At 44.5% G+C, this 15,492-nt stretch overlaps 1 pseudogene; it reads left to right on the top strand.

The window, feature by feature from the left end:
* Nucleotides 1-166: 166 nt before the first annotated feature.
* Nucleotides 167-8,050, top strand: LOC123333854 (annotated as a pseudogene).
* The last annotated feature ends 7,442 nt before the right edge of the window (nt 8,051-15,492 follow it).

The following is a 15,492-nucleotide window of genomic DNA, read 5'->3' as shown; positions in this document are numbered from 1 at the left end:
AATATGCGTAAAATTCTGATAATAAGGTGACTCATAAAAATGATTAGAAAATACACAGTGCCATTGCAGTGACAGTTACACCTTAACACTGACAGCTAATTGTAGCATCTTCTTTGTTTTCTTTGAAAATGTTCGGTGAAAAAATATCTCTAAAAAAGTGAAGACCATGAGAAATACCTTCAGTGAAAAAAACATGCCAAACAATTTCCCCAAGGAACATGCTTACAGACTGTCTCAGATTTCTTCTCATGGCTCAAATATAACTATTCACCCCCTGAGGAACATCAGGGATGTGAGTGTTTTGGGAGGATGGTTGCCACAGTGCTTCCTGGTGCTCTAGCCTACCACTGGGGCTCAACTGGAGATGTCAGGTGGGATGCTGTGGCTGAGGCTTCTGCAGGAGCAGAAGCACTGGGCCAAAGAGGCCCCACACAGAGGAGAAGGCACTATCATCCTCGTGTCTTGGTGACTGGGCCCAGAAATTACCAGGTGGCAGGTAAACATCCATTTCTGTGTCAAAGATGCGTCATTAGTTTGAGGGAGATTGTTCCTTCTGAGGAGAAGGCAATGATGACCTACTACAGTCCTCTTGCCTGGAAAAACCCAAGGATGGAGAGTCCTGGTAGGCTGCAGTCCATGGGGTCACTAAGAGTCGGACATGACTGAGTGACTTCACTTTCAATTTTCACTTTCCTGAATTGGAGAAGGAAATTGTAACCCACTCCAGTGTTCTTGCCTGGAGAATCTCAGGGATGGTGGAGCCTGGTGGGATGCTGTCTATGGGGTTGCACAGAATTGGACACAACTGAAGTGACTTAGCAAAGCAGCAGCAGCAGCAGCAGCAGCAGCAGCAGCAGTTCCTTCTGAACTAAGGGAGTGAACTAGTTACAGATGAAGAGTGAACCATCTCTGATCAGGAGGTAAAACCAACTGCAAAGCAATTGGGAATAACAGGGCAGAGGAATTCAATTTCCACAGATGCAAGAACCACAGCAGTAAAAAGTTACTGAACCCGTATTCCATGTAAGGCCATCAGAATCTAACATAGTGGTTACTGTTTTTTGATTAGAAAAAGGGCTTATTTTGTCTTCAAGAATGCCCATGCCAGCCTGAGAGATAGGCAAAGAGTAAATACATGTCACATGAAAGGGTCACTTGTGTGGTGTTGATTGGATGTGGTCGGAGTTTAGAGTGAGTGGCTGGGATTGATCAAGAAGGACCTCCTGGAGAAGGGGGTGCTAAGGCTGGGTTTGAAGAGACTACAGAGTTTCTCAAATGAAGGCACCAGGACTTCCATGGGTGTCCAACAGTCCTGGATTCCCAGTGGTTATGCCTCTGTGCTTCCAATGCAGGAGGTACTGCTTCAATACCTGGTCATAGAATCAATATCCTGCATACAATGTAGCATAGGAAAAAAAAATCAATTGCAAGCACCTCTGTGATCAAAGGCTGTGAGCTTCACAGTGGTTGGAAAGTGATCTCAAGAGATATATAGCACCCAGAGGGAGGCAGCAATGTGGGAATAGAGGGTAGCCATTTCTGCACTAATCCACTCCCTCCTTCTATCTGTAGATGCTCTACGTGGGTAACATCACCATTGGAACACCCCCTCAGGAATTACAGGTTATCTTTGACACAGCTCATCTGACTTGTGTGTGCCCTCCTTCTTTTGCCCCAGTCCAGCCTGTTGTGAGTACAGAACCCCCGTACCTGGACCATCCTTCACTTGCCCTGCCGCCCTGTTTCCACCCTTGGCACCTGATGACACTCGTCTCTAGAGTCTGCAGCTACACAAGTTAGGTTCAGACATTACAAGTCTTCCACCTTCCGGCCTACCCAAAAAATCTTCTCGATCGTCTATGGATCTGGGAGCATGAAGGGATTTCTTGCTTATAACATCGTTTGGGTAACGTGTAAAGAGAAGCTGAGTCAGTACTGGCTGTGGAGTGACCCCTGCTTGCAAAACAGATGCAGGACCATCTGGCAGGACCTTTCCTAGCCTAACTCCCATAGATATTGACCATCTTATCCACAGAATCCTGTCCCTGGGGAGGCAGTGCCTGTGGTGACACATGAGCAAACAGATTAGCTAACCCGGAGAGTGACTTGCAGCTCCTCTGCCCATGAGCAGTTCAAGGCTCATTTTGCTGGGAGGGAGAAGAGGGGAAAAAAAGCACCCACTTTTATATTCACAGACTGTTCCAGGCACTTTCAGGTAATAATTGGTTTAATCCTGCAACAACCCCACACAGCAGGTGGTCTGATTAGCTCATGAGACGTATAAGGAAACTGAGGTGCAGACAGCAAAGGACTTGCTGAGGTCACACCTGTGGCAAACGGTGGAGCTGGGTTGGCTTTTCAGGACTGAAATCGCTGTAGGGTGTTTAGGGACAGGATAAAAGTGATCTGGGGACCCTGGGGGCAGTCAAGGGCTTCAGGTATCCATAGTGGGAAACTGGAGGCCAGAGATGTCAAGGGGCCTGATAAATGAGTTCTCACTCTAGGGTACCTTTGAGAGTCTAATAAAACCTATGGCCTGCCTCCCCAAAGTACTTGAGTAGTTCCCCTCTCTCACTTTCTCTCTCATAGACACTCACACAAAAACACACATATCTCCAAAAGTTAATATCCCAGGCAGCAGTTTCATTGAACCCTGCAAGAAAGACTGCATTTTCGGCTTCTGTCTTCCTGGACAGATTCAGAATCCATAGTACCTTACAGAGAATTCACTCCATTCCTGTCATTAGGTCATAGTGTTGACAGAAAAGGCTACCTTGCTCTCAACTCATTTTGTCCACAAGGGGGCACCAATGGGTCCTGGCCTGACTCTTGGTTGCCCCACCTGGACAGAAGCCACAAAGCCAATTTGACTCACTCAGGTGGTGCTTTTCAGAGGGGCAGATGTTTTAAAATTCACAGCCTCTCACAAATGAAACACAAATTTTCCTCCCAGCATGGTCTAACCGTCTGAGGTCCACCAAAGATACAGCCCAGCCTCAATTCTTCTCTGAGGATTTAATGGCAATGCACCCCAGCCCAGTCCTAGCTCCACTTCTTGTATCTGAAAGTGGGAACCCTCTTCTTTCCCACAGATTGGGGACCTTGTAAGGACTGACCAGCTGTTCGGTCTAAGCGTTGTGGAATACGGGTGTGAGGGTACACCTTTTGATGGCATCTTGGGCTTGAACTACCCCAACATATGTGTCTTTGGAGCTATCCCCACGTTTGACAACCTGAAGAATCAAGGTGCCATTTTTGAGCCTGTTTTTGCCTTCTACTTGAGCAAGTAAGTCTGAGATGGACAATCCCTTTCTCCAAAGTAGCTATAAGATGCTTTCAGTTGCACGAAAATTATTGAACATTTGATAAAGAAGAATCCTGAAAGATAATCTAACCAAGGATAAATATAGCCCCAGGGCTGTACCTGGCTTCACCACTGGCCTTTATAGATAACGTTTTATTGGAACACAACCCTGATCCTGGGCTCAAGACCAGTAACTTGGTCTAGGGGATTGAGTGAGGGGGAAGACTAATGGAAGGTCACAGGAAACAACTTGGAGGAAAAAGCAATACGATTTGCTTATGAATTTGATAAGAAAGGAAGGAGAAGGATGGTGGATATCTTTCCTTCCTCCTTCGCATTCCACTGGGAGCCCTGACCAGCAACCCAATTTGCAGGAGCCAGTGAAAAATGAAAGTGTGGGACACAAAACAAACATGTGTGACCCCTTGCTCAAGAAATACTAGGCATTTAAAGACAGGGAGAAAAGAGGTGGGGTCCCTTCTGAGTGTGGGGCCCTTTGGACAGTAGAGGTCACAGGCCAGCAGAGCCAAACTGGGTGTCCTGAACCCACACCCTTAGAACACCCAGGCTTTGATTTTTCTGAAAAATGACAAGCTGGACAAGGAGAAATCCAATATGCTTCAGCACCGTGTCCTCTGAGTGTGTCTGAGCACTCAGGTCACAGGAGGTAGGGCATCTTCAGAAGATAGAGTGGGTGGAGCCCAGCCAGGTGACTCAGCTTCTAACCTCCTCTGTGCCACTCATTAGCCAGTAGCCGACCTCGGACTGGATCTCAATCACTTCTAGACTCGATTTCTCCATCTGTAAATGGGGACCTTATCAGGGCCTTGATGGGTGGACAAGCAGAGCTCTCAGACAGTGCTGTTGTTACTGTCCTCCAAGGATCCCCCCCTCTCTTCTCTCTACACATGCAGGGCGAAAGGCAGTGTGGTGATGTTTGGTGGGGTATATAAATCCTACTATCAGGGAGTGCTCAACTGGGTACCATTGATCCACGTGGGTGACTGGAGTGTACAAATGGAGCGGTAAGCCTCTCCCTCTGAGAGTTAGCCCAAGTGATGCTCCTGCTACATGGACACAGGCAGACACACACAAATGCATTCTCAGACCCACAGTCACACAGACATATACACCACCCACAACGACACTGACACACAAACACATCAAAGCACACAAGCAGACACATATAAACATGCATAGCTAGTCAGAGACACACATGCACTCACAGAGACACATACAAACCCACATACAAACACATATACAAACAAACACACAAACAGATAGATATGCAAACAACCCATGGGTTCATAATCCCCAGGCCTTCTGACCAGGGCTCTACCAGGGTCCTAAAGGGGTCCAGAGAGGTCTGTGCAGCTGGGAGAGGATTGCACCCACTGCCCTGTGAGGCGTGGAGCATGGTTAGAGGGCTCTACAGTGTGATGAACAGAGGATCAGGGAGAATTTCTCCAGCCTGAAGAGAGGTATAAGATGACCAACTGTCCCGAGCTATCAGGGACCAAGGAAGTTCTCAGTACAGATAAATGTCAGTTTAAAAACAGGGAAAGTCCTGAGCAAATCGGGAGAACTGGTCTCCTAAGGGATCAACTACTGAGAAGTATAGAGAGATTTGCTGGAGTCTTAAGATGTGAAAGCAACTAATAAAAAAGATGCCCCAAGTTCATGGGTACACATTGGGGCAGGGGCTATAACAGAGAATCAGGAAGGTGGAATCCAGGAGTGACCTGAGAACAAGAGGCATAATTCATAGGATTCTGTATGATATCCTCAGACAAAAGCTGACCCATCCTTTGCAGTTTCTGTGGGCTAGTCATGTATTTCCTGTCCAGGGTCTCAGGGTCTGGGCTGGTTGTAGGAGCAGTGCTGGCAGACACCCCCTCCCAGAGGAGCCCCTCTCTCCCACCACTATGAGAATTAGCTGCCCTCGTGAATCTCTATCTTCACTCTGCGATTGACCCGTTATTTGTTCCCAATCTGATACAGCTCTATGGATGTTTCTCATTCATTATTCTCACAGTCTTCATTCACTCACTAAACAGACAAGCATTGGGCAACCATGGTGTGCCAGGCACTTTAAGGAGGCAATGAGAATAAAACTCACCCTCCTATCTAAGAAAGCAGATGCACAGGAAATGAGACACACACATAGTGAATTGTGACTTTGGTACATGCTAGACATGAGGAAGTGTCTACAGAGACTGTCAAGAAAGGAGATTGATAAACAGTGGGGGAAAGACTTCCCTGAAACCATGACAATTAAGCTGGAATCTGGAAGATGAGAAGACTTTTGCTAGTCAAAGTGGAGGGGGCTCCTCTAGGAAGGAAAACCAGCTTGTGTCAAGGTGCAAAAGAGCCTGGTGTATTCAAGTACTGCATTCAAGAATGTCAAGGAAGGTGCTGTGTCAGGAGCAAAGGAAAAGAGGGCAAGAGACAAAGGGCTGTATAGAAGACAGTCGGGAAGGGGGCATCTCTGGGGAGACTCAGAGTGACCTTGATGCCTGCTTAGTCACACTGTCTCTCAGCATCTCCATGAAAAGAAAGGTTATTGCTTGTTCTGGCGGCTGTGAGCCCTTTGTGGATACCAGGACATTACTGATCCTTGGCCCAAGAAGACTGGTCAATAACATCCAGAAACTCATCGGCGCCATGCCAAGGGGTTCCGAGGTGAAGGGTCATGCTCCAGGCTCACTCCAAGTCTCCACACACAAGAAGGATCTCCAGGGCCAACCTCTCTCTCTCTCTCTCTCTCTCACAGCACTACATTTCATGTTTTGCTGAAACAAAACAGCCTCTGTGGGGAGGCTGGTCAATACACTGTCCTCTATTATCTTCACCATCAATGGTATCAACTACCCAGTCCCAGCTCAAGCCTACATCCTCGAGGTGAGGGAAGGACCCTGAGGGGTGGTTTTCAAATAGGAACTTGCAGGAACCCTTGGGCTGCTACGCGGAAGAGGGTGCCCTCTGCAGGCCATCTCACACTATTGCAGATGTTGCTGAGCCCTGGGGCTGGCCAGAGACTCCCACAACATGAACCACTTGAGAGTAAATGGCCATCTGGGACACTGATCATCTTGAAATAAATGTGGAGACACAATGCCATGCTGGCATGAGGGAGTCACAAGGAGATGGGATCTCTCACTTCCTCAGTGTTCAAAGAGCTTCAGTTCAATCTAAACCCTCAGATGGATGAACATGGAAGGTCAGCTCTGGCAGTCCTTGAAATAAGTTATGTGACAAGGAGAATGGCTGGGGACACTCCCAGTGTGCTGTCCCACCATAGGGATTAACAGTCTCCCTTTCCTTCTTGCAGTTTTCCTGGTTTGGATGATAAATTACATGGTCACCCTAGTTCTTGGATGCATCTTCCCCTAACTCTGGCTGGGTGCCCCCTTGGTGAGTTGGGGTACCCGACCCCTCTGTGGGGAGGCTGGATGCTAATGTGAATAAAGGGTGCACAGTGACTGCTCAGCCCCAGCACAGAGTGGAGGCTTCATGTCAGCTACCTAGGGGAGTTCAGAGCTGGCTGATGGGCTCAAAGAAGACTTTGAGGAAGGGAGGGAATTTCAGGAATTCTAAAACAGTAAACTCATGGAGCCATATGGAGGGTTGCTTGGTTCTAGGCAAAACTGCACTGGATTCCATGCAAATGGCATCCCAAGGTGCTCTGCATTGGGGCACTGGGTACTTAATCTGGGTGATGAGGGCTATGGACTGACCAGTTGGGTTGGAAAACCAGAGTACATTACCCACCCAAGCCTGGAGTGGCCAAAGAGGGTGAGTTTGGGCCAAAGGAAGCTTCCCAGAGTTTCTAAGTTAAATCTTCAAGAATGTGTTGTGGGCACTGTTCTATTTAAGATGGATAACCAACAATGGGTTACTGTGTAGAATGGGGAACTCCAGTTAATTATATGACAACCCGGATGGGAGGGGTATTTTTGCGACCAGGATACATGGATATATATGGTTGAGTCCATTTGCTGTCCCCCTGAAACTCAGACTATTGTTAATCAGCTATACTCCAATACAAAATAAAGTTTTTTTAATAAAGTACAGATTGTGGGGATGAAGGAGGAGAACCAGCATTCTCTGCAGAGAAAACAAGGAGCAGGAGTCAGAAGGAAATAAACAGGGAGAGAGGAGAACTATGGACACTTTTCTTTTCTAAAAATTTTATTGAAGTGTGGCTAATCTTCAGTGTTGCATTAAGATCTGCTGCATAGCAATGTGACTCAGTTATACACATACAGAAATGTATATTCTTTTTCTTATTCTTTTTCATGTGGTTTATGACTGGACATTTATTGTATTTCCTTATGCTCTACAGTAGGACTTTGTGGTTTATCACTCCTCTGTATCCCCAACTCCAAGACCTACCCTCCCCCACACCCTTCCTTATGGCAACCTCATATCTTGGCCCCTTTTGTTGTGGATACTCTCATATCCCCTGTTAAGGAGAAATCCCTTGATATTTACCCAAAGAGGGAAATAAAATCAAGAATTGTGCTGGATCTGGATATTTGTGGGAGTCGCAGTTAAGGGCTCAGGCTGACTGATATGTGTCTCTGACTCCCCCAGGATTCTAGAGGCCACTGCTATACCACATTTAAAGAGAACACAGTGAGGACATCTAGAGACACCTGGATGCTGGGTGACATCTTCCTGAGGCTGTATTTCTCAGTCTTGGATCAAGGAAATGACAGGATTGGCCTGGCACAGGCAGTATAAATACTTGGAGTGGTTCAGGAATCAGTAAGGCCGCTCTGAGCAAACATTAAATCACACTTAGGGTACGCCTGCCCAGGATGCTGGTGAACTGTGTTTTGTGGTCTGCACACCCTATTCTCAGTAAAGAATGAAGTGTTTTACTTGTAATGGTGCCGGAACAAATGGGTGCCTCTGTTTATGTCTGGAAGGTGTGCAATGATCGGGAAGGATCTAGAACCAAGTCTGAATCACAGTTGAGAGGAGCCCACTTTCAACTGGCTTCCAGGAAATGGGAGACTCATTGTAATGATTCTGGGAATCCAGGACACAAGAATCAGAGCAAATACAAAGATCTCAGTGACTGGACCCAAGAAATCAGAAGTCATCAGGTCTCTATTTCACACCCTCACTCTTTCATTTCCTCTTCTTTGATGGTCTTAGACTGACAACTTTCTTCCTTAATGCTTCTACACCTAGTGAGGGAGTCCAAGCTACCTGCCCTAGGGTTTTATATCCTGAAGGCATCTCCAATAAGGAAAGAAAAGATTGAAGACATCAGAGTTCGAGGGTGTTCTCTGAATGACCCACCTCAGATCACACATACAGTCCTAGATCAGCCATCCTGGCAGGGCCATAGGGTCCTGATTGAGTTTAGATGGTCATGTGGCCCTGACCCCACAGCACACATTATTGTCAATTTCTTCCAAAACTACATGACTGAAGCTGGGAAGAGGCAGCCTCAAAGAAAGTGACTGGGAGATAGTCTAGGCCATGGAATGGTTTGTGATGACCCACCAACTTCACCACCTCCTCATTTAGAAGAATTATGAAGGGTAATGAAATAGACTCTCTCCATCCCATCTTAGATGGTCTTATTGCTAGACTTCTCCAGGGGAGTTTGGGTGAGGTACTTCATGCAGAGCTGGTTCCTTCTTGTTCCAACACCCCAGCCACCAGCTCTCTGCCACTTATGCCTGCACTGTCCTTTCCAGTCCTACTTGGTAAGTGGTGGCCCCAGTGGATCCATGAGCCACCCCCCTCCTCCAGGGCCCAGAATGCCCCTCCCTTGGCCTCCATGCTGCTTGGGAGAATACAACGCATGTATCGAGAGACATAGGGTACACAGAGCCTTCAGCCTTTCTGAGCTTCTCCATGGGTGGGGCTACAAACTGTTTGCTTGGAGCCGCCGTGGTCAGGTGCTTTTGCAGTGGAACCATCCATTCTTTCCCCCTGGAGGCCCTCAGTAGATGCCTCAGCTGAGCCAGCAGGGGTCACAGGTTGATTTACTCTCAGATTGACTGGTTTGATCTCCTTGTTGTATAAGGGACTCTCAAGAATCTTCTCAAGCACCACAGTTCAAAAGCTCAATTCTTTGACATTCACCATTTCATATGGTCCTGATCTCACATCTGTTCATAATTATTGGAAAAATGATAGCTTTGACACTACAGACCTCTGTAGCAAAGTGAGTCTCTGCTTTTTAATACACTGTGCAGGTTTTTCATAGCCTTTCTTCCTTCCAAGGAGCAAGTGTCTTTTAATTTTGTGGCTGCAGTCAAGGTCCATAGCGATTTTGGAGCCCAAGAAAATAAAATCTGCCACTGTTTCCACTTCTCATTCATCTATATGCTACGAAGTGGTAGGACTGGATTCCATGAATGTTGAGTATCTTTTTGTGAATAGTTTTTTGAATGTTGAGTTTAAGCTAGTTTTTTTTATCTCCTCTCCTCATCGAGAGGTTCTTTAGCTCTTTTTTACTTTCTGCTATTATGGTAGTGTTATCTTCATATCTGTGGATGTTGATACTTCTCCCAGCAATCTTGATTCCAGCTTGGGATTTATCCAGACCAGCATATTGAAAGATGTATCCTACATATAAGTTAAATAACCAGAGTGACAATGTATACCTTGTCATTCTCCTTTCCCAATTTTAAATCTTTCAGTTGTTCCATGTCTGATTCTAACTGCTGCTTTTTGACCTACATATAGTCTTGTTAGGAGAAAGGTAAGTTGATCTGGTACTCCCATTTCCTTAAGAATTTTCCACAGTTTGTTGTGGTCCACACAGTAAAAGGCTTTAGCATAGTCAGTGAAATGTTTTTCTGAGATTCCCTTGCTTTCTCTATGATCCAATTTATGTTGGCAATTTGATCTCTGCTTCCTCAAACCAGTTTGTATATCTGGAAATTCTCAGTTCATGAACTGTTGAAGCTTAGCTTGAAGGATTTTGAGCATTGCCTTGCTAGCAAGTGAGATGAGCACAATGGCATGATAGGTTGAACATTCTTTGGAATTGCCTTTTGTTTGGATTGGAAAGAAAATTGACCTTTTCCAGCACTGTGGTCACTGCAGAGCTTTCCAAATTTGCTGACGTATTGAATGAAGCACTTTGACAACCTCATTCTTTAGGATTTTTAAACAGCTCAGCTGGAATTCCATCACCATCCCTAGCTTTTCTTGTAGTGATGCTTCCTAAAGCCCACTTGACTTCATACTCCAGCATATCCGGCTTTATGTGAGTGACCCCAGCATCATCCCTATCCCGGTCATTATGACCATTTTTGTATAATTCTTCCGTGCATTCTTTTCACCTCTTCTTAATCTCATCTGCTTCTGTTAGGTCTTTGACTTTTCTGTCCTTTATCGTGCCCATCTTTGCATGAAGTGTTCCTCTGGTATCTCCGCTTTTCTTGAAGAGATCTATACTCTTTACAATTGTTTTTTTCCTCTAATTCTTGCACTATTCACTTGTGAAGACTTTCTTACCTCTCCTTGCTATTCTCTGGAAGTCTGCATTCCATTTGTTATATCTTTCCCTTTCTCCTTTGCCTTTCACTTCTCTTATTTTCTCAGCTGTTTTTAAGGCCTCCTCAGGCAACCACTTTGCCTTGTAACATTTGTTTTTCTTGAGGATGGTTTTGATGACCACCTCCCATACAATGTTACAAACCTCCATCCATAGTTCTTCAGGCTAACAGACCTAATCCCTTGAATCTACTTTTCATCTCCACTATATAATCATAAGGGATTTGATTTAGGTCGCAGCTGAATGTTCTAGTGGTTTTCCTTACTTTCTTCAATTTAAACGTGAATATTGTTTGCTTCTGCCTAAGCATTGCTTCCAGATCACCACCCACCACTCCCAGTGGGTGTGGAGCAAAAACACACAATTTGAGGACTGTTACTTTGGGTTTGTGCTTGGCTTTTCACATGCTGAGCTGTGTGAGCTTGATCAAGTCTCTTAACCTCAGTTTTCTCATCTAGAAAATGGGCACCATGATGATAGCTCCACCTTCTAGATTGCATGTGTGCCTGCTGAGGACAAGTGGCCCTGAGAGGGCTTTCTGGGTTCCTGAGTCTGGAACAAATATGAATTATTCTGCCACCTGGGGAGAAGGAAATCTATTTAGAGGTTATGGCTGCCATTCCCAAGGCTAAATATTGATTCAAGCCAAATGACATCTATTTCTGAACCCTGACCCAGAACTCTGAGCTGGTGCTTCTGTTTTCTGGGCTCCCACAAGCACTAATGATTACTGACTCAGATCATTCCCTTCCTCAGCCTTACCAGTCAGCCTTTCCTTGTCAACTACTTGAAATCACACTACAAGGAAAATCGTACAGGCTCTTGGCCTCTTGTCAGTTTCCCACATCTCCAGCGTAGCAACAAGTAGTTGTTATGGCTACTTGTCATAGCAAAAACTATGGCAATATGTACAGTTCAATCTCAGCCTGTTAAATGAATCTTTCTCCATTTGGCCCCTCAGGTTTAAATTAGCTATAGTTGCCTTAGTAACCTTTCTATGCTTGCTGTTTAATGTCAAAATATGTGTGGACCTCATCTAGTTTTCTTTCCCAAGTATAATTTCAACCATTCAGTTAAGTAACCAAATATCTAGTCATCAAACTACTCACAGGAATTAACAAAAGCAAACCACCAATCATGCATTTCTGGCATGCCCCCAGACACCATTGAAATGATGTGCTGAAACAATGTGATACATTGGCATGTACACTCCAGAAGGGACACTTTTTCACTGGATTTGTTTTCCATCTAGTGCAGAATGTCTACCATAAGCCTAGCCCTCCAGTAGCTGGTCACCTAATTTTTGCAGACTCAGACCACTCCAGATCCCTTCCACATCCCTCAGTAAAATCTAGAGAACAGACTCAGTCAAAGTTCTCACTCCTGCAGAAAACAGTTTTTTGTTTTTTCTTTAGAAAACAATATTTGGTAATACATTCAAAATCTTGTGCTCCTTGCCTTGGATTCAAGGACCTTCACCAGAGGATGGGAAGCCTCCCCTTCCACCTAAATCTTTCACCACTCCCACCAGGGCCACAGGCTTGACTGGACCCCAAAGACTTTTGCCTGCTCTCTGATGTCCTCTGTACATTAGTTCAGTTCAGTCTCTCAGTCATGTCCAACTCTTTGCTATATCATGGGGTGCAGCTTGCCAGGCTTCCCTGTCCATCACAAACTCCCGGAGCTTGCTCAAACTCATGTTCATCAGGTTGGTGATGCCACCCAACAATTTCATCTTCTGTCTTCCCCTTTGCCTTCTGCCTTTAATCTTTCCCTGCATCAGGGTCTTTCCTAATGCATCAGTTCTTCCCATCAGGTGGCCAAAGTATTGGAGGTTCAGCTTCAGCATCGGTTCTTCCAATGAACATTCAGAACTTATTTCCTTTAGCATGGACTGGTTTTATCTCTTTGCAGTTCAAGGGACTCTCAAGAGTCTTGCACAATACCACGTTTAAAAACATCAATTCCTTGGTACTCAGCTTTCCTTATGGTCCAACTCTCACATCCATCATAACTTCTGGCAAAACCATAGCTTTGACTATACAGATCTTTGCTTTAAAATAATGTCTCTGCTTTTTAGTATGCTGTCTAGGTTTTTCATAGCTTTATCTTCCAAGGATCAGCATCTCTTTTTCACAGCTGCAGTCACTATCTCCAGTGATTTTGGAGCCCAGGATAATAAACCCTGTCACAGTTTTCATTGTTTCTCAATGTATTTGCCATGAAGTAATGGAATGGGATGCCATGATCTTAATTTTTTTGGTCTTTACATACCATATCAAGACAATCCTTAAAAAAAGAAATGCAAAAAGTTTGTCTGAGAAGGCCTTACAAATAACTTAGAAAAGAAGAGAAGCAAAAGGCAAAGTAGAAAAGAAAGACATACCCATCTGAATGCAGAGTTCCAAAGAAAAACAAGAAGGGATTAAAAAACAAAAGCCTTCCTAGTGATCAGTGCAAAGAAATAGAGGAAAACAGTAGAGTGGTAAAGACCAGAGATCGCTTCAAGAAAATTAGAGATAGGAGAGGAATGTTTCAGGGAAAGATGGGGACACTTAAAGAGAGACATGGGATGGACCTAACAGAAGCAGAATATATATGAAGAAGAGGGTGAAAGAATCCATAGAAGAACTGCACAAAAAAGATATTAATGACTCAGATAACCACGATGGTGTGATCACTCACCTAGAGCTAAACAATCCTGAAAAGCGAAGTCAAATGGGTCTTGAGAAGCATCACTAAGAGCAAAGCTAGTGGAGGTGATGGCATTGCAGTAGAGCTATATCAGGTCCTAAAAGATGATGCTGTTAAAGTGCTGCACCAATATGCCAGCACATGTGGAAAACTCAGCAGTGACCACAGGACTGGAAAGGTCGTTTTCCTTGCAATCCCCAAGAAAGGTGATTTAAAAGAATGTTCAACTACCACACAGTTGCAGTCATCTCACATGCTACCAAAGTAATTTCTGCAAGTCTTGAACAGTACATGAACTGTGAAATTCCATATGTTCAAGCTGGATTTAGAAAAGGCAGAGGAACCAGAGATCAAATTGTCAACATTCGTTGGATCATAGAATAAGCAAGAGAATTCTAGAAAAACACCTACTTCTGATTTATTCACCATGCAAAAGCGTTTTACTGTGTGGATCACAACAAACTATGGAAAACTTACAAAGATGGGAATACCAGATGATCTTACCTGCCTTCAGAGAAATCTGTATGCAGGCCAAGAAGCAACAGGTAGAACTGAACATGGAAGAGCAGACTGGTTCCAAATCAGGAAAGGAGTATATAAAGGCTGTATATTGTCACCTTGCTTATTTAACTTATATGCAGAGTATGTCATGTGAAATGCCCAACTGGATGAAGCACAAGCTGGAATCAAGATTACTGGAAGAAGTATAATTAGCCTCAGATAAGCAGAAGACACCACTCTCATGGCAGAAATTGAAGAGGAAATAAAGAGCCTCTTGATAAATGTGAAATAGGAAAGTGAAACATATGGTTTAAACTTCACATTCAGAGAATGAAGATCTTGGCATTTGGTCTCATCACTTCATTGCAAATAGATGGGGAAACAATGGAAACAGTGAGAGACTTTAATTTTGGGGGCTCCAAGATCACTGCAGATGATGACTACAGCCATGAAACTAAAAGATGCTTGCTCGTTTGAAGAAAAACTATGTCAAACCTATACAAATTTTTTAAAAGTAGAGACATTCCTGTGCTGAAAATTTCAGTATAATCAAAGCTATGATTTTTCCAGTTGTCATGTATGGATGTGACAGTTGCACCATAAAGAATGGTGAGCGATGAACAATTGATGGTTTTGAACTCTGGTGTTGGACAAGTCTGTTGAGAGTGCCTTGGACTGCAAGGAGACCCACCCAGTCATCCTAAAGGAAATCAATCCTGAATATTTATTGGAAGGACCAGTGCTGAAATTGAACCTCCAATACTTTGACCAACTGATGTGAAGAACTGACTCAGGCAAAACCAATACAATATTGTAAAGTTAAAAAATAAAATAAAATATAAAAAAATTAAAAGAAAGAAAAGAAAAGAAAAGAAAAGACCCTGTTACTGGGAAAGATTGAAGGCAGGAGGAGAAGAGGATGACAGAGGATGAGGTGGTTGGATGGAATCACCAACTCGATGGACATGAGTTTGCCCAACCTCCAGGAGGTGGTGAAGAACAGCGAACCCTGGTGTGCTGCAGTTCATGGGGTTGCAAAGAGTCAGACATGACTGAGCGACTGAGCTGAACTGAACATATCACATAGAAAATACTATTTGTAATTGGCATGTTTTTCCAGCAAGACTGGGGCTCCCTAGGCCCCAAGAAATATCCCCAATAAAGTTTGCATCCATGCACAGAAGTCAGTGCCTAGCATTCACAAGGCATTCAGTGAGCTCTGATTGCAGGGGGACCTCCATTTTAGTCGACATAAAGGAGTAAAGGACACATTTATCCTCCTATCTCAAATAACTCCAAAGTAGAAAAGACAAATGAAAGAGCATTGTTTTACATCAAACATCTGGCAGGAGAGAGTGGATTCCTGAGGTGAGGAGCAAGCAAGGAGAGTTCTACAATTGCCCCAACTCTAGAAATAGTTTCCAACACATACATGGAAGGTGTACCTAGGCAGAGACAAATA

The sequence above is a fragment of the Bubalus bubalis genome, chromosome 5 (assembly GCF_019923935.1).
Source record: "Bubalus bubalis isolate 160015118507 breed Murrah chromosome 5, NDDB_SH_1, whole genome shotgun sequence".
NCBI classification, from domain to species: Eukaryota; Metazoa; Chordata; class Mammalia; order Artiodactyla; family Bovidae; genus Bubalus; species Bubalus bubalis.
The sequence above is the reverse complement of the archived record's forward strand: the minus strand, read 5'-3'. Positions and strand labels throughout refer to the sequence as shown.